We start from the raw sequence: 23,244 nt of genomic DNA, 5'->3' as shown, positions 1-23,244 counted from the left end.
AACATTTAGCTTCATCCCTCTCCTCTCCTAAGCCTCGTAAGGCAAAAGGCAGACGAGGGCGAAAGAAGAAAGAGGTGCCTAAGGAAGCAATTGTGGAAGTAGAGGTGGATGATCTTCCTACTCTCCCAGGCAGGTCTGAGTCTGTGAAAAAGAAGGCCTCATCCTATCTGTTTACAGAGGTCAAAGCAAAGAGCCTAAGATCTGCCAAATCCTCTAGAACTCTTGGGGGTAACCTGGGCGCGGGCTAAAAAATTACGCCTTCGCTCCGTTCCTATTTTAGGGTTGTCCCACAGGTGCTTGACTTAGGGGAGGATACTCTTAAGATGGCTACACTACCTGCTACATTGCCTGCATTATCTGCATTGCCTGCATTGTCTGGGTGTGAGACTGTGATCCCTCTATCTGATGTTGCCCTCTCTCCTAACCAAAATTGTCTATCCTCCCCCCAGGGATCTTTGGGCCCAGTGTCAACAGTCATGGCGTTAGCCCCTTTGCCTGGCTCATCTGTCTCAGTCCTTAATCCTATTATCCCTGATTCTCAGGTGGGTCTGCAGGGTGATTTTCCTGATCAGCAAACACCTGTTATATCCACGGGGGCCCTAGTAGGGTTGGTCTACCTGAAAATGTACATCCAGGACCCTCAGTGCAGATATCTACCTATGCAACAGACGGGCAGGCTGCTATTTTAGAACCCCTGGCAGTAATGTTTTCTTCTTTGTCTCAGGACATAAAAAAGGGTTTTGAGGAGACTTCGGCTAACCAGCTGGAGGTTAGGAACTATTGTGAGCTGCTGGACAATAAGATAGATGGTCTTACTGCCAGAACCGGAGCCCTGGAAGAGACGGTAGCAGTTTTAACGGTTTACTTGGACCAGGCTAAAGATGACATCTCTAAACTTAAAAAAACGGATATGGATTTAGCTGGTAGATTGGAATCGTTGGAAAATAACTCGAGGCGAAGTAATATCCGCATTCTTAACGTCCTGGAGGGCTCTGAAGGGTCCAAAATTAAGCAATTTATTGTCCTTCTGTTAAAGGAGTCTTTGCCCCTAACCCACTCAGTGGAGGATCTTGCCCTTGATATCCAATGAGTACATAGGGACCCCTTTCGACGTAACCCCCAAAGGACCAAACCACGCAAAATTCTAGTGAATTTCCATACGTACGCTTTGAAGGAGCATATTCTAAATCTTGCCCTGAAACAGCGTTCACTGGAAGGTAAAGGATTTGCCTTCCTAATAAGATCTGATTTATCACGCACCACACTTGAAAAACAATGGGAATTCGGGAGGCGTTTGGATGCTTTCAGGGGGCTGGGGGCCACAGCGCAATTGATGTTCCCGGCTTCTTTGAAAGTTATGCACAATAATAAAATGTTTAACTTAAGATCTGTGCAGGCGGCCGACGAGCTCTTACTGTCATTGGGTAGCAAATCTTAGGAGATCACGAGTAAGCTCTTGTGTATCAGGAGTAGGGTATGGGTAAGCAGCAATACACAGAATAGGGTCAGTAGTGAAATAAGTTTAAAAAAAAAAAAACAGGAGAATTTTTTTGTGTAGAATATATAAAAAATAGAAGGAAAACAAGAAAAAATGGGTTTAGGAAAACACAAATTAGAGTGTGTATTTCACTATTTATATATGGTGTTGACATCTTTAAATTCTGGTTTCCTTTTTTATTTTCAGGCACATATAGAGAGGTGGGGGGGCTCTTGCAGGAGCGCAGGGAGGGGTGCTATTCTACTGGAATTTTCCGGTTAGATATAGCAAGGGTTCTCCATGGGGAAGGGGGAGGTGAGGGAAGAGGGCACAGGGGTTTGTGGGTGGGGGGGTGGTAGAAAAAAACAAAAAATCCTCATTTTTCAAGTCTTAGTTTATTTGTATTTATGGTGGTCCGTTTTGACATTTTCATTGTGTTGGTTTAAATATAAAATGGTCATAGGGGCAAGGCGGATGGTTTTTCTTCATGGGAGATATTAAAATCATTTCCTGGAACGTTAATGGTTTGCGGTCTAAACCAAGAGCTAATAAAATCTGGCAGTATCTTCGTGACTCCGAGGCTCAGATAATAATACTCCAGGAAACCCATTTGACCCTTGCTGAATCTATGGCAGAGATCAATAAAAAGAGGTGGATTGACTTCGCAGTCTCCACTTCGCAAAATCTTAATATCAGAGGGGTATTGATTATCTTTAAAAAACAGCTTACAGCGAGGATGGTAAAGCAGATCGTTGACCCAGGTGGCAGATGGGCAATTGTTACGGTCTGTATTGCCGATGCCCAGTACACTCTAGTCGGCTACTATAGCCCTGATATAGATGATTCCTCCTTTTTGGAGACTATTGTGTTCCATCTTTTGTCATGTCCAAATCCCATCATATGGGCAGGAGATTTTAACATTGTCTTGGACCCTTGTTTGGACAAATCTCCTAGCAGCCGCCTCTTCCAAATCCAGGTTATTTCTTCTTGCATCTGTGAGGCAATATGCCTATGTAGATATCTGGAGATTAAGATCAGGAAAGCAGCAGGGTGTTTCTTTTAGGAACTTTAAGTAACACCACAAGTCTAGGATCGACTTTGTGCTGATAAGCAAACGTTTGACTGACGCTGTAAAATCTATTACTTACCTTCCCCTACACCTGTCAGATCATTCAGCGATTTTTTTGGTGTATAAAGGGTTGTCTAGGACATTTCCAAGAGTTTGTTCCTTTGATCGTTCTCTCCTTACGAACTCTGAGGATGTCTCCTATCTCAAAGCTGAGGTCCAAAGTTTTATTAGCATTAATGTTGGCTCAGCTGCCTTGGATGTTGTTTGGGACTCCCTAAAGGCATGTTTGAGAGGTCTGCTCACAGGGAAAGTGTCTTTCCGTGCTAAACAATACAGGGAGGAGGTCGCTACCATCGAGGCAGAGATAGTTAAGATCCAAGCTGACATCGATTTACTGTCAACCCCATCTGAGGCTGTATACAAACCGCTTAGAGAGAATATGTTTAGTTTAAAATCATCTCTGGGGACAGTTCTTGGTAGGAGAATTCAGCAGAGATGGGAGGCCAGTAGGTTGGCGCATTTTGAGTATGGTGAGGGCGCAGGCAAGCTATTGGCATGGAAGGCCAAAACAGAACAGGTTCGGAACAACATAGCCACAATAGTTTCTGGAGGTTCTACAATCTCCTCAGACGAAGGTATTAGATCTGCCTTTAGAGATTTTTTTAACCGGATATATCATGAAGATAAATCCATTAACCCTGCTTTAGCCAAACAGTGGCTCAGTAAAATCTCTTTTCCTGCTCTATCTGCCGAGAAAAGTATGCTTCTGGATAGAAACATTTCAGAGGAGGAGGTCAGGACTGCCATTTGGAGCAGTAAAAAAGGCAGAGCTTCAGGACCGGATGGTCTCCCGGCTGAAATGTTTAAACTTCTAGAGCAAGAGATAACACCTCTGCTGGTCGCTCTATTTAATTACATCTTGATAGAGGGTCATTCTCCCCCTGAGTCATGGAATGGTGCCTCCATTACGCTAATTCTGAAACCGGGCAAGCCCGCCACATCATGCGGGTCCTATAGGTCAATTTCTATACTTAATGTAGACTATAAGATATTTACTACAATATTGGCCAGGCGGTTGGCAGGGGTGGCTCCTGAGCTGTTACATCAGGACCAGAAGGGGTTTGTAAAAGGACGACAGCTGTACGAGTTAACCTACGATCTTATTGGGGCCATTGATATGGCCACGACTGCATCCCTCCCTCTGGCAGCTATAACATTGGATGCCACCAAGGCCTTCGATATGGTAAATTGGATCTACCTCGCGGAGGCCTTCGTGAAATTTAACATCGGGGAGGGTTTTCGGCGCACTATTGAACTTTTGTACAAAAGGCCCTTTGCTCGAGTCCTGGTTAATGGGGTACTTTCGGACCCGTTTACTATCTCTAGAGGGATGAGGCAGGGCTGTCCCCTTTCCCCTTTTCTTTTTGATTTATACATCGAGCCCCTAGCACAACGCCTAAGGGATGCCCCAATTATTAAGCCTTTTGTATATCATGGCTGGGAGCGTAAAGTTGCACTCTATGCGGACGATGTGCTTATTTTGACATCTAATGCACAATCCTCACTCCCAGAAGCTCTTTCAATAGCTCAGGAGTTTGGGGATATAGCAGGCTATGAGGTGAACGCTGCAAAAACGGAAGTCCGGTTTGGAATGATGACTTCAGCGATACTAACATCTTGCCAGGGTCTTCAATGCGATACTTGGGCTTAAATATCCCAAAGGATATAAATAATCTTGTTACATCTAATTTTTCTGCTGTAGCAAAGCATTGCCACCAGTTAATGCGTTCTTGGGAAATGCTTCCATTAACTCTTTTAGGAAGGGTTAATTTAGTCAAAATGACCATCCTATCTAAAATTTCTTTTTTATTTAATTCAATACCATTATACTTTGAACCTGCCATGATTGCGAAGTTCCAGTCGGACATTACATCTTTTATCTGGAACAGGAAACAATCACGGATCTCCTGGAAAAAACTTAGGAGGCGTAGAGAGAAAGGGGGGTTGGTGGCCCCGGACCTCCAGCTCTACGCCTGGGCTTTTCAATTATCGCATGTTAGAATGCTTTTAAAGATGCCATTAGATTCGGGGGTAGGTGCCTTGTTGTCAGCCTTGATTGATGGGGAGGGTTTAGGTAATTCAGGTTTATTATTTAAATTTGGAAATCAACGTTTAATAAAAAAAAATTAAGTTAAAGATCTTACAGGGTGTATCCAAAACATGGGCCAAACTGATAGGCACATTAAAAATAGGCTAGTATTGCGATAAGACTCCCTTATGGGGACTGCCGGAAAGTCCGGAGTAGCTGGGTGATAGCTTGGCGATTCCGATTAAGGAGGCAGGGCTGCTGGTTTGGGGGAACTTGTTCTCTGAGGGCAGCCTGCTCCCATGGGAGTGCTTGAAAGAGAAAGTGGGTCCTAACTTCTCAAGATTTAAATATCTTCAGATATCAGGTTGGACGCAAGCCTTCTTAGCGCGGCCATCTTTACTGAATAGGTTTCCTATTGGAGGCTATAGTTATCTGGTCTCACAGCTAGTCGATACTCCACCGTCTAAGAAAGAAGTCTCCTTGTGGTACAACCTGATGCTGGATGAACTGGATGGCGACTTTTTGTTACCAGAAGAACTTTGGGGTTCTACGCTACCGGGTCATAAGATGACCGAGTTGTGGTCCATTTCATTTAAAACATTGTGGGAGTTTGTAAAACCGGCTTGGTTACGTAGGAACCACCTACATACGTTGCATAGGGCCTACTACTCCCCACTCAGGCTCTCGCAATTCAATCCTGGATACCCTGTAATGTGCCCAAAATGTGGATCACCGTTGGGGGTCAGATGCCCATATGTTCTTTGAATGTCCCTCTCTAAAACTTTTTTGGGAAGATATTTGCCGTTTTCTTTCAGATGCTCTTGGAACTGTAATTACCTTTGATTCGGCTATGGTTATCTTTGGGCTCTCGTCCGAGGTCCAAGGACAGGCAAAAACCCTTTTGTTCTATGCTGCTCTGCTTGCCCGGAGAGAGATCTGCAAAAAGTGGAAGGAGGTTACACCACCTGCATTTTTAGATTGGCAGATCTCGGTTTTACATGTTTGAAGAATAGATCTAGAAAGATCTGGTAACCAGGCCGAGAGAGCCTTTTGGCACCGTTTGGTATGGGTAAACTGAAGCCTGGGTTTTTTCTTTTTTGTTTTTTCCCGGTCCAATGATTATTCACTGTTTTCTGGGTTTCCGAACCTGAATACCTGGACTCTTTTGTTTGGTATCTTTGGTTTATATCAGCCCCATCGGCCGGGCATGGTGGTGGTGGCACTTACCCCTTTCTATCTTGATTCCACATTAGATGGCCCCTGAAGGCATATCTTTCTGAGGGTAGTGTTCAACCTTGTGTTGTTACAACCTATACCCTGCCTGGTTTTTAACTTGAGACGTACTGTTGTGTTCTTGTAGGTGGCCACATCTGGAATCAATAGTGATTAATGAGGACAAAAAAAAGTTATAGTTAGTTGAACTAACTATAACGGGGGAATTTCAATGGTTTTGTATGAGTGAAAGGCCCAGCTAACTATAACATGTATGAAACCTATGTTTTTTTCTGTGAATTTCTAAGGTTTGTTAAATGCTAATTCCTAATTATAACGTGGCTGAAACCTATGGTTTTTTCAGTGAATTTCTAAGGTTTTTTAAATGCTCATTCCTAACAAATTCAGTGAATTTGAAAGGTCTTGTAAATGATAATTTTTAAATGTATTAATTGTTATATTTTTTATACTGATTTACTACATTATTTTAAATTATTTATTTTTAGATATTTTGGGCCAGATGTAGGTAATTCCTATTTACCGACTCTTAAATACCAACTCATACCGAATCGGTATTTAAGAGTCGTAAATAGGAAGGAGGCAGATGTAGGTAAATAATTACCGAATCTGTAAGAGTCGGTATTTACCGATTCTGTAATTACAGAATCGGTATTTGCCATTGATTCCTATGGGCCTTGAAGCCCATAGGAATCACTGGCAAATACCGATTCTGTAATTACAGAATCGGTAAAAATACCGAATTGCCAAGGGGGACAGGGTGTCACTCTGACACCCTGTAGCACCCCAGTTTTTGCCTTGTGTGCAATGTGACACACATACATGCCATTAGGGCATGTATGTGTGCCACATGGCACTGTTTAAAAAGCAAAAAAAATGCTTTTTAAATGGTTTTCTTAATTTACCATCAACTACTAGTTGGTGGTAAATTAAGAATTCTTAAACCCTTGTAGCACTGAAAACAGTGCTACCTACATCTGAAATTACAGAATCGGTAATTTTACCAATTCGGTATTTTACCGAATCGGTAAAATTACAGATTCGGTAAAAATACCGATTCTGTAATTTTACATGCCCCTACATACCAATGTCCAAATACCGGTCGGAAACGGCCGAAAATCGGTATTTTCGGCCATTTCCGACCGGTATTTGGACACCTACATCTGGCCCTTTATTTTTTAAATTACATTAGATATTTTTTATCTCAATTAAAAAATAAATGTTTTTAAAAATATTGAAATTGTAATATTTTTATTTGTTTAAATATTTTTTTAATTTATATATATTTTATATAGCAGGCAATGATATCCTATGGAAAGAAATTCAAGTTACTGTAACTACGGTTAGTATTACTTTTCAGGATTAGCAGTGGGCTGAAAGATACAGCACTGAGGTCTCTCCTGATAACAGGTGAGTAAAATGGAATTCGGCTGATTTTTGAGGAATTTTTTAAAGTTCCAAAACTCCACACTTAGAAGAATTTCCAAGTGAAACCAGTCAATGTTAGCCTATGATAGGAAATTCAAGGTACTGTAACCACTATTAGAATTACTTTTCAGGATCAATAGTGGCTGAAAGATGCAGCACTGAGGTATCTCCTGATAACAGGTGAGTAAATCGGAATTCGTAGTTCGGCAGATTTTTGAGGAATTTTAAGTTCCATAACTCCACACTTAGAAAAATTACCAAGTGAAACCACTCAATGTTAGCCTATGGAAGGAAATTCAAGTTACTGTAAGTATTGTTAGAATTACTTTTGATGATCAGTGGTGCGCTCAAAGATGCAGCGCTGACATCTCTTGTGATAACAGGTGAGTAAATCGGAATTCGTAGTTCGCCTGATTTTATAGGAATATTTTGCTCAATAGTGAAGGAAGGGGGCGGGGCCTGATATAACATGTGTGCAAACACACCCTGTGGCGCGTTATAGGCTGGGGAATTAATTCCTCTTCAATCCTGAGGTCCCCTGTGAGCCAACTAGCCCACCGGGTACCTCCAGGGGGCAAGGGAGCTGCGTTGCAGACAGGTGTTCAGAAGGCACGCCCCCTTTTTATAACACACTGCAACGCAGCTCCGTGGTGCTTACTGGAGGTACCTGTTGGACTAGTTGGCCCCTAGGGTACCTGGATTGAAGAAGAATTAATTCCCCAACTTAAAACGCGCCAGAGGGCATGTTTGCACACATATCACCTCTAGCCCCGCCCCTACCTTCACCACTGTGCAAACACACCCCGTACCGCATTCTAAGTTGGGGGATTAAGTCCCCTTGCATACTGGGGTCCATGGGGACAACTAGCCCACCAGGAACCTCCAGTATGCCCCAGGGGGCTGCGTTGCAGAGAGATGTAAAAAGAGGCGTGGCCTCATTACACCTCTCTGCAATGCAGCCCTCTGGTGCTTTTTCAGAGGGGGAACTAATTCCCCTTGCATACTGGTGGTCCCTGGGGGCCAACTAGCCCACCAGGAACCTCCAGTATGCGCCAGGGGGCTGCGTTGCAGAGAGGTGTAAAGAGGCCATGCCCCTTTTTACACCTCTCTGCAACGCAGCCCCCTGGCACTTTTTCAGAGGGGAACTAATTCCCTTTGCATACTGGGGTCCCTGGGGGCCAACTAGCCCACCAGCAACCTCCAGTATGCGCCATGGGGCTGCGTTGCAGAGAGGTGTAAAAAGGGGCGTGGCCTCATCACACCTCTCTGCAACGCAGCCCCCTGGTGCTTTTTCAGAGGGGGACTAATTCCCCTTGCATACTGGGGTCCCTGGGGCCAACTAGCCCACCAGGAACCTCCAGTATGCGCCAGGGGGCTGTGTTGCAGAGAGGTGTATTGAGGCCACGCCCCTTTTTACACCTCTCTGCAACTCAGCCCCCTGGCGCTTTTTCAGAAGGAGAACTAATGTCCCTTGCATACTGGGGGACCCTGGGGGCCAACTAGCCCACCAGCAACCTCCAGTATGCACCAGGGGTCTGCGTTGCAGAGAGGTGTAAAAAGGGGCATGGCCTCATTACACCTCTCCGCAAGGCAGCCCCCTGGCCCATACTGGAGGCTTCTGGTGGGCTAAATGGCCCCCAGGGACCCCCAGTATGCAAGTGGAAATAGTTCCACCTCTGCAAACACGCCAGGGGGCGTGTTTGCAGAGAGGTGCAGGGAGGGGGCGTGGCCTCCTACCGATCCCATTTAAAAAAGAAAATGCTCCAAAATGAAAACCCTTCTCGCCGCCATCACCCTTGATGCTGAGAAAGCTTTTGAAAGGGTAAATTGGGATTTCATGTTTGGGGCTCTTCGCTGGCATGGTTTTAGTCCTCATATTATTAAACGTATCCAATTATTATATTCGGCCCCCTCTACCTCTATTTGGGTTATTGGTGCTCAGTCATCTTACTTTCCTTTACATAGAGGCACTAGACAAGGTTGTCCTTTGTCTCCCCTTCTCTTTATTTTAGCATTAGAACCTTTCCTTGAAAAAATTTTACGTTCCACATCCTATTCCGGTTTTGTTTATAAGATGTTAGATATCAAATCACAGCATATGCTGATGATATTTTACTTTATATCTCTAAACCTGCCACTTCTTTACCTGCACTTTTTTCTTTACTTAGTGAATATTCCTCAGTCTCTGGATATAAGTTGAATATTGATAAGTCTGAAGTCTTACCTCTCAACAAATACTGCCTTTCACATATGTTTCATGGTTCCGGTTTTGAATAGAACCCTACGAGAATTAAATGTTTGGGTGTCCTATATGCCACCTCTATCAAAGACATCATCAAAATTAATCATAAAGATATTCTTTCCAAGCTTTCCGCTCTCATAGAGCGATGGTCCCCCCTATTTTCATCATGGTGGGGAAGATTGGCAACTATTAAAATGATGCTTCTCCCCATTATTATTTTTATCTTTCTATGCTGCCTATTTCTCTCCCGGCCTATTTTTTCACACTTCTCAATCGCATCCTGGTTTGTTTCCTTTGGAAAAATCGTAAATCCAGGATATCCCTGTCTTGCCTTCAGCAACCAAAACATTTAGGAGGTGTAAATTTTCCCAACCTCGTTCGTTTTCATTCTCCCTTCACATTAAAACAAATCTGGCCATTCCTCGCAGACTTGCCCTCTCCCCCTATCACTGCATGGAGTGCACTAGAGCTCGCACAACTTTCGCCTTTCCCTTTCCTTGCTGCTATTCATTTATCTCAACCCCCTAAGCACTTTCTTTCACCCACTTTCAAACTCTCCAGGGCGCTTTCCCTCTCATTGTTTCGCTCCTCTTTTTCTCAAACGCATTTACACTCCCTTATCCCATTATGGTATAATCATTCTCTGAAGATCAATAACAAAGCCCTCTTCTGGAAAGAATGGATCGACAAAGGTATTATGTATGTAGATGAGCTCCTCGTTAATGGTTCCTTATTGGATTTCTCGACCATATGCTCCTCCTTTCATTTATCCAATGCATATTCTCCCCAGTTTCCTAATTTTAAAATAGCCCTGTCTACCCTCACCTCATATCACACTACCTTATCTGATACTGTCCCGCCTGACTCTACTCCATTAGATTTTACCACCTCACACAAAGCTGCTACCATTTATAGGATCCTCTCCCATTCTACTCCCGATCGCCCTAAATCCAAACCTGACCTTGCATGGGAAAAGGATCTAGCACAGAATTTTTCCTTTCCTATTTGGGAGTCCATCTGGTCTAAAATTCACACCGTATCTCGTTCAGCTAGCACCACTCGGACTCTTTATTTGTTTGATAATCAACTTTTTCTTACTCCCTCCGACCTTTTTAAGTTCAAAGTCCTAGACTCCAGTCACTGTTGGTCATGCCCTCATCCTGATGGTACTCTGTTTCATATGTTTTTTCATAGTCCCTTGGTCAAATACCTTTGGCAACACATATGGTGCAAGCTGAATGAGATTTTAAACTCCAATCACACTTTTGATATTGTTCATATTTTTCTAGGTGGTTCCTCTCCTATTTGGAATGTTTCATATACTGTTCGTAAATTTATAGACTTGTTCATAGCCATTTCTTTGCAGATTATTACTACGAACTAGAAAGATACCTCAAAAATCTCTTATACCGCATGGTGGAATTTATTATATATCATCACAAACTTGAATGTGCCCATGCTACGACTACCTCTCTTTTAATTAAAAGAGATTTGTTATGGTTACCCTTAACCGATTTTCTTTCCAGACATGTATCCTAATGTGTTGCATCTGTTCCTTTTATCTTCTTTTTCTTTTTTCTTTTTTCTCTTTATATTCTCCTATTTTCTGTTCGCATTTCCTCCACCTTTCTTTTCTCTCTTCTTCCTTTTTCTTTCCTCTATTTCTCTCTTTCTCTATTCCCAAAAAGTTTAAAAAAGCATTTTCCCTTAGTATATACATTATGTTTCCCTTTTTTGGGATTCTTTGTTTTATTTCTCACATTCATATTGTATCATCTCATCTTTTCAATTTTTCTTATTGATTGTGTTTTTGTACTAATGTTTTACTTGGCATGTTTGATTCAATAAAGCTTTCTAAACTAAAAACCAAAAAATGCTTTTAATAAGGGGGGCTGTGTAGCCCCCCTTCTTTTTCTTTTGTTTTGGCCTTGGGGACCCCATCCCTCAGGGCCTGCCCCCTATTTTTATTTAAAAAATAAATCGGGAAGGGGGCCGCGTGGCCCCCCTCCCAGGGCCATACTCCGCCCCGGGGACCCCATCCACCGGGGCATGGGCCTTTTTTATTTTAATTTTTTTAAATTAGGAGGGGGGCTGCGTTGCCCCCCTCCTGTGGCCACCTTTGGCCCCGGAGACCCCATCCCCCGGGGCCGGCCTTTTTTAAAAACATTTTTAATTTTTTTTGGCTGGGGGGCCGCGTGGCCCCCCTCCCGTGGCTAATTCCAGCCCCGGGGACCCCATCCCCCACGGCATGGCCAACTTGTCTTTTTTTTGTGGCGGGGGCCCCCCTCCTATGCCCCCATCCCCCGGGGCCTGACTTTTTATTTATTTATTTATTTTTCTTTTTTTTGATGAGGCTCGGGCTCGGGCTCCTTGAAGGCTCCCTGGAGGTAACCCCGAATAGCTTGCTGGGGGTGATAACGTGGATCTGTAGTGCAGTAATTGTGCAATAGTCGTGACTGTGACTGTGACTGGGTGGACTTGTGAGAATTGGTCATGGGGAGAGAGGCTTAAAAACTATTTTGTTGCTGCTTGTGGCTGGTTTTGGCTGTTCGTGGCTCATTAAGGAGGCAAAGTGCAGCCTCGATGACGCACAAAAACCCGACACGGCAGAACCGAGCGATGAAAGGCGCTCCCTTTGGGGAGAGTACAGAAGAAGGTGCAGCTTTGGTAATTAAACCAATTTTACCAGCAGTAGTTGCAAGGATGCCGCGGTGCACTGTCAATGCTCCTGAAAGCCCTGGCGACACAGTGAGAAAAGTTAGTAAATCTCTGCCTACTCCCCCGTGCCTCCTTCCTTTTGCCACTCCTTCTAAAGATAATATATCCTTGATAACCCCAAGAGATAGAGATAAAAAAAGAAAAACGTATCTGCCGGGAAAGCTTTAATGAATACCAGGGACTTAGATGGTGCAGGCTGTCTCATTCCAGCTGCCGCTGAGACAGATATGGTGGGGACCGCTGCCTTTAACAAAAACCCAGGAGCAGAGTCTGAGGTGGCTTTGGAATATTTGGTGGCGTCAGAGGAATTAGCGGGACCAGGGAGGCCAAATATAATACTGGCGGAGCAAGAAGAAGAGCAAGAGGGAGAGTCGGACACATCCCTAGTAAATGCTACTCCTCCATCTCCTCAATTTCCCGAACCGACTCAATTTACTCAACTTGATAACAATATAATCGCAGAGATTACCAAGGAGCTTATCCCGGCGGGGGTAGGAACAAGGGCAACAGAGGCGGCTGGTGTTGTAACAGAAATAACAACCGAAAATATAAACATTTCCCTGCCAGCTCTAGCTCAAGCCCTGGCATCTGATCAGACCTTGGGAGAACTAGGAGCAGATGGAGATGGCGCTGCGATACCAGAAGAAATATTGGACAATGATTCTAATGACGAGTATGAGGAGCTCTTCGAGGAAGAAGGGGGGTGTGAAAAGAGAGAATATGCTACCTCTGAGGCTAAGGACAATAACCGTTCAGGTCTTAAGAAGTGGGGAAAAAAAATAAAAAATAGAGCAATAAAAGGAGGAAGAAAATTGAAACCCGCAATGTTAACTTCCACATTAGTACCAATAACTATTGCAGGGAAATTGAAAAGAGACCAAACACCTCTGATCAAGTGGATGCAACCTCGTGGGGGCATCAAGAATATGGCTCTGTGCTCTTCAGGAACTACTCCCATAGAAGGACATATATTAAAAAACCAGCAAAATTCTCCAGAAAAAAATTTGGCTTTACCAGATTCAGATTTAAATCTAGGTCCATTGGAGGTACTTTCAAATGCAGCCACCGAGGATAGTATATCATCTACTGGGCATATTCATCCGAATCCCAAATATAAAGATAAAGCTTTGTAATGCTTCTGGCTGAGAGGCATTGCCTGTGCCATCTGTAATACTCCCCAATTCTCCCAATGTATCCTCTGAAGTTTCTTCCCTGGATTTAATTCTAAAAACACTTTCTTCAACTACGGGAAGATAATAGTAAGATGCAACTTTGTTTGCAGGAGGTTACTAATAAACTGAATGGGGTTACAGCGGATATTGAAGGATTACAACAGAGGGTTGTCGAAGTGGAAGAAACGCTAGCTACTACCTCAGCTCAAACAGGTCAACATAGTGAAGCAATAGGGACCTTAGAGAATAAAGTGGAAGAACTGGAAAATAGGCAGAGGCGACAGAATTTTAGACTTTTTGGAATACCCGAGGGATCAGAGGGTTCAGATGCTAGGGCCTATATGGTCAAACTATTTGAAAGGGCATTCCCGGACCTGTCTGATCGGGACTGGGATTCCCAATTGCAGCGAGTGCGCAGATTTCCTATTACTCAAAGAAATAAGGAAGGCAAATACCTACGACCAATCATGATCTACTTTGGCAACTATCTGTTAAGACAAGCGGTCTCAATTAAAGCTAGACCAAATACCCCTGTGACACTGGATAATGTAACTTTTTTTGTTAAATCGGATCTTAGCAAGATTACTATGGACAAAAGATGGGGGTTGCGTAAATTGATCGATCCTTTTAAATCTATGGGGGCAACGGTCTACCTTCAAGAACCTGCTCGTCTCAAAGTTATGAAATCTAGTCATACTTATTTTTTCACTAACGTAAACGAGGCTGAGCAACTTCTTGCAAAAATGAAATCTAATATTTAAAAAAAAGGATCGGGGAAGGAGGGGAAGGGAAAGAGGGAGAGGGGAAGAGATGAGGAGGAGTAAGGAAAACAGAGTGAAAGAAATTTAAGTTTGAGTATTATGTTTACTGTAAACTTATTGGGGCACTTTCCTTTTCGTTTGTGATTTCTGATTTTTACGTATGAGGCTAATAAGGAGGGATGTGGTTCCTGGGGAGACCTCTCTGATTGGCTGCCCTTCGAGCGGCAGCAGAAGATAGGGGTAGGCTTCCGGGTAGATACTGGGAGGGGGGAGGCTTCCAGGTAGGTAGTACTATGGGGGGTGTGGTGGGCTTGGGGGGTAGGGGTGCTGGGGGGGCTTTGTTTAAAAAAGATGACACAAGCATAGAATGTGTAAAGCACTTAAAGAGAATGTTTTTTTTCAGACTAAAACAAGAACCTGGTACACTTTCAGATTATAGAAATGCATCAAATTAGTTGTTTAGCCTGGAATGTGGCAGGCCTCAATAATAAAAGTAAACGGCAATTGGTTTTCGAAGAGCTTAAAATGTACAATCCTCATTTAGCATTGTTAACTGAAACTCATTTATGTTATAAAGATAGGAAATTACTTACGCAAGGAGGGTATGAGCTATTGACGTGTACAACCCTAAATGCTTCTATTCGAGGGGTAGCCATACTTAAGAAAAAACAATTTAAAGTAGAAATTCTTAAAGCAAATGCCGACAAAACGGGACGATGGGCCATTGTGCAAATTAATTTATCAAATGCTATATATGTTTTCTGTGCTATATATGGTTCTAATACTGATGATGCTTATGTTCTTGATAAACTAAATATGGAGTTGTTAGACTGGGAAGGGGAGTTAATACTTATGGGTGACTTTAATTGTGTTATGAACTATGTACAAGATACTACGAGGCAAGGTATATCTACACGTATGCGTAAGACACGAGCCGCTATCCTAGAACTTTCTCGTATACACAATATTAAGGATGTTTGGAGGATTCTTTATCCTAATCTATCTGGTTTTACCTACTACTCAGCACCTCACAATATGTGCTCAAGTATCGATATGGCATGGGCCTCTGATAATATAATAGAAACATGTAAAATGGAGATATGCCCCAGGATAACTTCAGATCATAACCCTATTTTACTACGATTTAATATTACACCTAAAATAATAGAACCAAGGCTGTTTTCATTTCCTAGATACTTATTGTCAGATTTAACATTTATTCATCAGTTGAAAGACCATATTAAAGAATTCATGGAGTTTAATATAGATTCTGCTGCACTGGTTTATGTTTGGGACGCTTGTAAGGCGAGCATACGAGGGTTTGCCCAGCAGTTTATTCTTAGACAAAATACTAAACGTAAGGAAGAGATGAGGGTAATGACTTCGGATATTTTGACACTAGAGAAACATCTCGCAGAAACTCTCAGACAGGGGGCTTTAAGAGCGCCTACTCTATTAACCGTAAATCAGCTGAATCTCAAATTAATTACTTTAAGATATAATACTAAAAAACTTTTTAGAGAACGTATTAGTTCCAAATTATACAAATATAAGCTGATGCAATATGAAAGTGGTGATAGATTCGGCAAAACTCTAGCCTATAAAATAGCTGATGATAGAGCCAGCTCCTTAATCAAAGGCATAAAAGGAGAGGATGGTATTATTTACAATCAATCTGGACAGATCTTGCAACAATTTGTTTTGTACTATAGCAAACTTTATACACCGGAACAATACCCCAGGGAGGAAGATTTACGGAGATATGTTCAGAAGAACTGGTTACTAGAGAGGGAGGCAGATATGATTGAACAGCTGGAAAAAGAGATCTCGCTTGCAGAGCTCAAACTTGCCATCTCTTCCCTCCCCTCTGGGAAAGCAGCTGGAGATGATATGCTCCCAATTGAATTATATAAATTATGCAGTGAGGAACTGCTTCCCCTTATGTGTTCTGTCATTAACCAAATAGGTGACACTGGCAAGGCCCCTAATTCTTGGAGAACGGCAAAAATAATATTTAAAGAAAAAAAAAATACCGACAGAATGTGGCTCTTACAGGCCTATTTCTCTCTCAACGCCAAACTTCTTGCAATGCGTCTTGCCCCGCTTATACCTAAATTGGTTAATGTACAGCAGCACGGTTTTGTGGTTGGCAGGGACACAACCGCAAATGTTAACATGGCAATCACTGCATTTGACGTAGCAACTACTAATCCCTCCCCACTCGGCATGGTGCTCTTAGATGCTAAAAAAGCATTTGACCGGGTGGGGTGGGATAATCTCTGGGCAGTCTTAGCTGAGATTAGCTTAAAAGACACAGGGGCATATTACCAACCAATAGAGATAATTTTTGACAAAAATTATCGCCGCACATCGGCGATTTTTATCGCAGATAAACCTTGCTATTAGCAAGGTTTATCGCAAATGCGATAAAAAACGGCCGCAATGCATGAATATCGCTGAAAAGTCAGCGATATTCATGCATTATCGAGCAAATGCTCTTAGCCATGTTATCCACCTCCCATTGGTTAACATGGCTAAGAACTGCTCAGGGCAGGTGTTAGCTTTTGGAGATATTCGCGCTTAGCGCGAATATCTCCAAAAGTTGGTAATAGGAGATAGCGATGTTAGCGACTGTTTCCAGTCGCTAACATCTTGGCACGCCCACTTTGCATGTCATTAGTGATAAATATCACTGACATGCAAAGCGGGGCCCAAGATGGTCGCTATCTCCTATTAGCTGTCGCTAACTGGTGTTAGCGACAGCTTGGTAATAGGGAGATAATTTTATCTCCGCTTTCTTGGCTTTTAAAGCCAAAAAAGCGGAGATAAACCTCCTTGATAATATGCCCCACAATTTTTAAGGAAAATACAGGCTCTGTATGATAGCCCAAATGCTAAAATAGGCTACGCCAATATGCTATCTTCCAGTTTTCCTATAATGAAAGGCACTCGTCAAGGGTGCCCCTTATCTCCGCTTCTTTTTGCTCTTTCTATGTAGCCATTTATAAATGCTTTACAGTCTCAATTACACATTAAGCCCTTTTGCCATGGAAATAATATGCTAAAAATTACTGCCTATGCCGATGATTTGGCAATCTTTACAACAGATGTTGTTGAAGCAATGGTTGGAATTACGAAAGAAGCCAAAGACTTTGGTGCTATTTCTGGATACAAGCTAAACTTGAATAAGACGCAAATTATTTTAAACTACCAGCCCTCAACTCCTATTCTAGGTATTTGTCAGACAGCTACCTATCTAGGTATTAAAATTTCAACAACTGTTAGGGATATTAATACACTTAATTATGATATGTTATTGAAAGATACAGTGGTTCTTCTTAAAAAATGGCATAAGGCTCCTCTTAATTTAATTGGAAGGATAAATCTTATTAAAATGAATATTCTTCCCAGATTTCTATATTTATTTAGGTCTGTCGCCCTGCTTGTGAATAATTCCTTCTTCAGAAAGCTTGACGGAATTTTGGGCAGCTATATATGGGGGTATAAAAAAAATCGCAGAGCATTATCTTTTTTGAAGCTATTCTTTATCAAAGGTGGGCTCAACTTTCCTGATTTTAGAATGTATTTTTATGCCACCTTTTTGGGTCGATTGCGTAGCCTTTTCAACTCTAGTAACCTACTTTTTTTTTATCAATTCATGCTAGGACCAGATTCTAAACGATTTCTTGCCAGAACCAACGATCCGAATTATTTCAAGAGAGTAAAATTCAAGACCGCCAGGGATGCTGTTCGCATTCGGAACGCAATTTTGGCTTTTGATACAGCCTCCCTCTTTCATCCTAATCTGGCGCTTTGGGATAACCCGGGATTGCCGGGCATTTTTAGCGATAAAGCAGGGAGATCATGGGCCAACTGTGGGGTGACTAGGCTGGGGGATTTATATGGCACAACAGGCTTACTTGAGTTTGAGACACTTAAATTACTCTATAAAATACCGGAACAAATGCGATTTAAAGATATACAAATCCGACACTTTCTCCTAGGCAAAATGAAATTAAAACAATTAACAGATTCTGAGGTTTGGTCCTGTATTTATAGAGAGAAAAACAAAGCTCTAATTAGCGTAGGTTACAAATGCCTCAGCCAGTTCAAGACTGATGATTGCCCGCATCTTGCTGAGAAATGGACTGCTAGAATGGGAATGCATATACTCTCTAATAAAATCTCAACATTCTTTCAACATATTAATAGTTTAGTTCTTTCTTCTAGCCTTCAACTACAAGCTTATAAAACGGTTTGTCAGTTATACTACACACCCTTAAAAATATCTAAGTGGTCTGGAAATACTAATACCAGCGACCGTACTAAATGCCCCAAATGCGACTTGGCTGGTGCGGATCTGGAGCATATGCTCTACTCATGCCCATTGCTCCGTGAATTCTGGAATGAAATAGAAACTATTTTGAGGCAGAAACTATTACTCTCTATCTCTATTACAGCTGAGATGGTATTACTTGGAATTTCGTTTTTCACTTGTTCACTTACGGATCTGCTCTTCATTTTGATATCATGTGCAAGATTGGTTATTGCAAGGGCATGGATTCTAGCTAACCCACCTCATGTTACTGAATGGTGGTTCTTGGTGAATGAAATTTATGACATGGAATTTTCTATAGCAAAAACAAGAGGGACACAATCGATTAAGAAATTAGATAAAATTTGGGGAACTTTTCTCCCGCTATGAATCTAATGGTTGCTCTATGATTTTATGCATTTCTGGTTTCTTCTTTTATATTAGTTCCCAGGTGTCAGTTTTTGTCTTCTACGCAAAAATGATGAGTTCATATCAAATTACGATTTTTGGTTTATTTATGTGTTTGTGTATGTAACTGATTCTCTGTTTTTCCCTATGCTTGTGTCATTAATTAAAAAAATTGAAAAAAAAGGTTTTTCTTTTTTTGGGAGGGGGGGCTGCGTGGCGCCCCTCCCGGGGCACTTCTGGACCTAGGGACCCCATCCCCCGGGGCCTGGCCCTCTTCTTTGGGGGCCATGGGGGGGTCCCCAAGCCCCCCACGGTCCCTGCCGGCTCCCTGCATCCTGCGGAAGCCGGCATTGCTTTTCTGCATGGTGAGCAGCTAACGTCCTGCTCCCCATACATGAAAGAGAGAGCAGGTTTCCTGCTCTCTCTTTAAAAAATCAAAGCAGTTTGCTGTGGTAGGGTGAGAGCCGCGAGGCTCCCGCCCTACCATAGCAAACAGCAGTGTCCCGGGGTGGGCACCCCGAGACACTGCAAGAGCCGGCCCTTCCAACATCTACAAAACCTCGGGGGTGGTCCCCAGGGCTGGGGGGTCCGTCACGGACCCCCCTATTTTATATATTAGTACCCCGGGGAGGTGGCGGTCCCCGGGGCATGTGGTGGGCTTGAGCCCCACCCACACAGTTTTTTTAAAAATAAAATAAAAAACGAAGCCCCGGGGTTGGCGGTCCCCAGGGCTGCGGGGGGGCTGTATGCCCCCCTATCATAATTACTTTGCCCCGGGGGGTGGCGGTCCCTGGGGCAGTGTGGGGGGGATTGGGACCCCCCACACTTTTTTTCTCATTTTGCCCCCGGGATTTGGTCCCCCCGGGGGCTAATTTTCAAAAAAGCAGACCAGGTTTTTTTTTCTTTTTCACGGGGTACGCGTACCCACGCGTATCCCGCGATTTTTAAAAAGGACCTTGGGGGTCCTTGTGGGACCCCCTGAGCAGGCCTAGGGGGTCAGGGTGTGTCTACCCTGCCCCCTTTGCGTGTTTTGCGCGTTTGTTTTCAGCTTTCTTGTGCCTCGGTTCTACCGAGGCACAAGATGGCTGCCAACACTTCCTGGTTTGGAGTGTTGACAGACAGTTGACATCCAATCAGCATGCAGCTTGTGCTCGGGAAGGTACGCGTACTGTACAGAGTACAGTACAGAGTACGGTACTTCACATATAGATATACTTATGATTTTACTTTTGATTTTCTCAGGAACTACTGAACGGATTTAGGGAGTGTATTTGGCACAAAAAGCGTGATCTGCGAACAGAGCTCTACCTTTTTGCCAAATTCGGTGCAATTCCGTTCAGCCGTTCGGGCTATAGTCCTGGCTAAAGGTCCTATGGAAAATTGCATGGGGAAAACATGTTTTGGGGCCCCCCTTCTTTCTCGGCCCCCACTTGACGAATCACCCCCAAACTTTCAGAGAAGGAGCGGAGCGGAGCAGGCCATTTTCTTGGAGAAATTTACGAAGATTCGTTCACCGGCGCCAAAGTTATTCCAAATAGAATGTTGCGGATTTCCTATGAAAACTAGGTCCTAACTATAACTACCTACTGGCGACTGCTATCCAAATAGCTGTAGATATATATATATATATATTGTAGAATATATATATATATATATATATATATATATATATATATATATATATATATATATATATATATATATATTCACTGAAAAAACCATAGGTTATAGACCATATATAGTTAGGAATTAGCATTTAAAAAACCTTATTTTACTCACACAAAACCATTGAAATTCCATATATAGTTAGTTGCACTAACTATATATCGCGCACCCGCAATCCACTGCTGATGATGTCACATATTACATCATTCATGACATGGTCAGTGACATCACTGATGACATCACTGATGACATCTCAAATGACATCACTGATGACATCACTGATGACATCATCCAGTGACTGTGTGTTTCTGTAAAGTTTAAATATGTTTTACATATTGAAGAATGAGTAGATGTATAAGTGTCTGGACGAAGGATTTAGTAGGTGCAAGACTGAATGTATGAGTCAGTGATTAAATGTGTCTCACTGAGTGCATGGGTTAGTGACTAAACTGTCTTAATTTGTGCATCATTATGTCTGTTGTTCTGTAAACTGCTGCATGTGTTGATCAGTAGCTATATGATTAACTATATGGGTTATTGATTGATTATCCAAGTATTTGTATGGGAGACTGAGTGTGTGTGTGGCTGGCTGGGAGGTGTGTGACTCTGTGCAGATCAATGTGTACTTGTATCAATGATTGTATAAGAAAGTAAGTATGTGTTAGTATATGTTTGAAAATGTAAGGTGCTCTATGTTTAACTGTAGAGACAAGAAAATGGAAGTGTGATTGATTCTTTACAGGACTGACTAGGTGTGTGAGTAACTCCATGGATGAGTGGCAGAGTGTGAGTGTCTGTATAGGTGTATGACTGCATATGATAGTGTTGTAAAGATGAGTGATTGTATGTATGAATGATTGTATGGGTGAATGAGTGAATGTGTGTGTAGACGTAGGAATCAGTGAGTGCGTATGTAGTAACTAGTATTGGTGTGTCAATGGTTTCAAAAATTATACTCTGTATTTAACACTGGGTGAAACAGAGGTTATATTAAAATGTGAGGAGATGCATTGTATTGTCACATGAATGATATCATCAGTGATGTGGTCATTGATGTCAAATGAGATGTCATCAGTGATGTCATCAGTGATGTCATTTGAGATGTCATCAGTGATGTCATCAGTGATGTCACTGACCATGTCATGAATGATGTAATATGTGACATCATCAGCAGTGGATTGCGGTTGCGCGATATATAGTTAGTGCAACTAACTATATATGGAATTTCAATGGTTTTGTGTGAGTAAAATAAGGTTTTTTAAATGCTAATTCCTAACTATATATGGTCTATAACCTATGTTTTTTTCAGTGAATTTTCAAGGTTTTGTAAATGCTAATTCCTAACTATATATGGTCTATAACCTATGGTTTTTTCAGTGAATTTCAATGGTTTTTTAATAGCAAATATCATAAGCTGTCGAATGTCAAGTACGTGGTAAGTGAAAACATTTTCGTGTTTATGCACACTGATCTGCTTTGAATGGTGCCCCCCCCCCCTCATTTCTATTAGAAGTACTCTCTCTTTGCAGATAGTGAAAGGTAGTTAACGCAGGCCTTTGCCCCCGTTGTAATCCGTCGTGCCTGCTTCTCTCTCCATTTGATTGATTGTTATCCAAGTATTTACTGTTTTAGAATTAGTTCTCTTTGGTTCATTCTCTATTTACAAACAAACACAGAGTCGCAATACTCTGTTTAGTCTTTGCAGATAACGAAAAATCGTGTAAAAAAAAGAAAAGGAATCGAGTAAAATCAGTAGGCCACTAATGGGATCTCTTTTTGACCTCGCTAAAATAGAAACATTAGGAACAACCCCTCATGACAAATACAAAACTAGTGAGATGAACTGAACTCCACACAATGATGGCTGCAAAACAGCTCGGCTCCGCCACCCACCCCGCCCAAAATAACGATAAAGAGCGGCTGCCATGATTGGTTGCGGAATGGCCACAACGGAGCTACGAAATGGTGGTGCTCTCATGCTAACCCCAGCTTCAGTCTGAAACATCCAGAAACACTGTAGACTACCAATTCGATCAGTTCCGGTAGCGCCCCAATGTAACCCGGTAGACAAGAACTAGCCCTCCCCTCTTTGACTGATGGTTCTTGTTCCCTGTCCCTTCTGTTGTCATTTAACAGAACTATTTAGCCTGCTGAAAGGGGTTGTGTTTCGACCGCTGGTTGGTGGAGACATTTTGACTATATTCTGGACCTGCGTTGTCGCGTAATGCGTCATATGACGCGCCGCGTTAGCGCATCCGGAAGTCATCCGGGGCGCGCAGCGCGTAACGTAAGCATAACAAGTCATGTGACTTGTTAATAAAACTTTTCATTGGTTCATTTTACTTTTCTTATTCTAATGATGAAAGCCTTGGTCATATCACCTAAAAATTACGCTTTTAATTACTTCCGAACATTATTTTTTCTTAAATATATGTTATAATGTTCCAGGCTAATGTACTTTCCCGGAAATTTTACAACTGTCCTGCAAGTAAAATATATTCTTTTTTCGAGAAAAAGAGCGTTTCTTCGTCCCATGACGGAGCCGTTGAGCAAAAGAGGGTCGACCTGCTGTCTTAGTCGCCGATACGCCTGAATATGAGATTCTTATCGATCACTTTATGTTGCAGGAATAGAAAACACAACAGCCCTTGACCATTTATCTTTACTGCG

This window comes from Lissotriton helveticus, chromosome 4_1 (genome assembly GCF_964261635.1).
Source record: "Lissotriton helveticus chromosome 4_1, aLisHel1.1, whole genome shotgun sequence".
Taxonomy (NCBI): Eukaryota; Metazoa; Chordata; class Amphibia; order Caudata; family Salamandridae; genus Lissotriton; species Lissotriton helveticus.
Note: the sequence above shows the minus strand (reverse complement) of the source record.